Below are 3,061 nucleotides of genomic sequence, written 5' to 3' on the forward strand. Positions count from 1 at the left end.
TGTCCAGAGGGGGCCCTGGGACCCTGCTGTCCTGGTCAGCGCTGGCCCCTCTCACTTCCAGGGATTTGAGGAGGATGGAGGTGGGCTGGAGAGCCTGGTTAATTATTCAGTGATTTAAATGAGATAGCAAAGGGCTTTTTATTGATTTGAATATAAAAATTATGAAACCCAGTATATCCTGAACACGCACAAATTAGTGGGCCGCAAAGACACGTGAGGCGGGCGATGCCAGGAGCTTCAGGCCCCAGGTGCCAGGACGGGATTAAGGTCAGCTGCGGAGACAGACGGACGTGTGGCCCGTTAATGGCCCGGAGACGCGTGTGCGTAAAAATTTATCCTTTCCCACACGACCCCCGTTCCTGCTCCTCTGGCGGGTGTCTTAAATGTGCTCTTGTATGTGTAATATTAATTTAGTCATAAAATAAAAGGCAGTAGCTCAGAGAGAAGCCCATGTGAACCATTAAATTTAAAGTACCGTGTGAAGTATTTGCGGTTCTGGTTGCCGGGTGGGGTGAGGGGAAGGGGCCCTGGAGGGGCCTCTCCATGTCCATGAGGAATGAACGTCAAGCAAAACCTCCATCTCCTTCTTCCAGAGCCAAGAGTACTGGCCGTGGGTGCCAATTAGAAGCTGGCTGGGGACCCGGGTGGCCCCAGGATGGGGTGGCTGGAGGCTGGGTGGATGAGGACCCCGCTGTAGCAGGCATCTTTCGGGGTGGAGAGTGGAGGTGTTGTGTGTGCCGCTGTGCACCTAGAGGCTCCAGGTGAATACAGCAGAGCCAGAAGGCGTTTCTGGGGATTGGGAGAGCTACTGGGGACCCCAGCAATCCACAGCGCCCAGGAGATGTGCCAGGATCCGTCATCTGCTTCCCGGGGCCCCAGTGTGGCACTGAGCCTGATCTCCACCCCCTGGGACGGTGAGGTGTCTGTGGTTTAAACCCCCAGTGGGTGGTACTCAGTCACGGTGCCCAAGCCAGCTCACACAGTTGGAATGGAAGGAGAGGGGAGGGAAGAAAGGATGGAGGGATGGGTGCAAGAGCCGGGGCTGGGATGCTGGTGGAGCACGGGTGAGGATGTGGGACAGGAGAGGGGACACTCGTGGGATCCTCTCACTTCGACCTCAGAGGGGATGCGGGACCAGGATCACACAGCCCAGACCCTCGGAGGGGATGTGGGGCCAGGATCACATGGCCCAGCTCCTTGGAGCCCTGTCCTCTCATCACTGGTGACCCTAGGCTTCCTGTGTGACCCTTGCAGGCTGGAAAGCCCCCTCCACTCAGGACGCGTCCCCAGCAGGGCGAGACCGAACCAACCTCCTGGCAAGCCCGGCCACTCCTGCGGGCGAGGCCCTTCCTCCCCCACCTTCTGGACAGCCTTCAACTGTGGATGAAGCCGAAGCTACCCCCACTGGCTGCCACACCCCAACCCTCCCGGAGCGGGGACTTCCCTGGGGCGGCAGGTGCATCTCCTGGCTCCGGGCTACTTGTTCAGGCTGCTATTGAGAGCCCATTCTCCGGGCGTGCACCAGGCCCCATCAACTGCAGGTCCATGGGGTGCCTAGGCCGGCCCCCGGGGGCTTTCGGGGTTGATGGGATTGGAGATGCCCGTCCATGACCTTTGCCTCCTGTGTGTGCTGACTCCCAGCCCCTCCCCGCTTCAGGCAGCTTGGCGTTCCGGGACGTGTGGAGCCCACTACTGCTCCCCTGCCCGGTCCACCCTGGGCTATGGGCTCGTCTCCTGGAATCTTCTGTGGGTTGCCGCAGCGTCTGGGCTGTGCTCTGGCCCTGTCAGCCCCTCCTGTGTGGGGCGACTGCCCCCTCTACACGCAAAGCAGATCCCAGGTGCAGGCACAGCTTCTCCGCTGGGGAGCAGAGGGCTTTTCTGCAGAGAAAACATCCCCTAAGCTGTGGGCTTGAAGCCCCTGGTCCCGCTGGCCCTCCCTGTAGTGTCCCGGCCATGACAACCGATCTCTGTGCTCCCTCCGGGGTGGTGCGGGGCGGGGCTGCTGGAGCTGGGCCCTCTCCCCTTTGGGGTCAGCAGGTCACAGGGGACCTGGGTGTTCATGTCCACCCCGGGGCCCTGCCGCAGGGGAACACACCCCTTGGCGTGGGGATTGCGCTGTAGAATGCATTTACCTCTTTCTTCTCTTTCCCCAGGGGCACAGATTTTGGGGTCAGGAGGCCAGGCCAGTGCTCGGTCAGTTTGTCTGGCCTTGCTGAGCCTCAGTTTCCCTCTCTGCAGCACAGGAAAGGTCATGGCTGTTGTCAGGCGCGCCAGTGTGGGCTCCTCCCTGTCAGATCCCAGTGGGGCAGCTTGGCGGGGTGGGCAGGTGGTGGCCGGGAGCCCGTGCTGGCTCCTGTCCACTCACAGCAGGACCCTGGGCAGTGGCTCAGTCGAGGCCCTGGGTGGGCTGGAGAGGACAGGGTAGGTGGCAGAGCTGACCCAGGTCAGTCGGAGTTGGGGGGCCTGACAGGGGAGGAGGTGAAGGCAGGGGACCCAGCCCACCTTCGGGGTCCGCCGCTCACCTCAGAGTGGTCTGAGAAAGGCAGCTGGCCTGTGGGAACAGGCTCCTGGTCAGCTCTGGGCAGGCTCAGAGCTGGCCCTTATGGCCCCACCAGCCTCATCTGTCTCCACCTCAGTCTTAGGCCCTGCTTGGAGACCTCAGGCCAGGGGGCAGCCAGGGACTCGGGGTCCCAGCCAGGCGGGCTCCCATGCTGCTCGTAGATTCTGACAGGATAGATGACAGCGGCGAGTTTTCACCTGATGGGCAGATGGGTGTCATCTGTTACTGTCATTAATCAGTGCCAGCTTCCCCAGAGCCACTAACAGGCTGCCAGGAGGGGATGGATGGGGCTGAATTCGTCAGGAACCAGGTAGAGGCCGGCAAGGGTGTGCTCTCAGCTGGGAAGCGATGGTGGTCACGGCAGCAAGGGGCGGGCTCCTGGGGGAACCCTGAGTAGCTGTGGGAGGCAACAGGACAGTGGATTGGGGCTGGTGGCCGTGGGCTCAGCTCCCTGGAGCCCCCCCTGGCAGCACGGCTGCCTCGCACCGTGGGGGCCTCTGC

This window comes from Nomascus leucogenys, chromosome 22a (genome assembly GCF_006542625.1).
Source record: "Nomascus leucogenys isolate Asia chromosome 22a, Asia_NLE_v1, whole genome shotgun sequence".
In the NCBI taxonomy this organism is placed as follows: Eukaryota; Metazoa; Chordata; class Mammalia; order Primates; family Hylobatidae; genus Nomascus; species Nomascus leucogenys.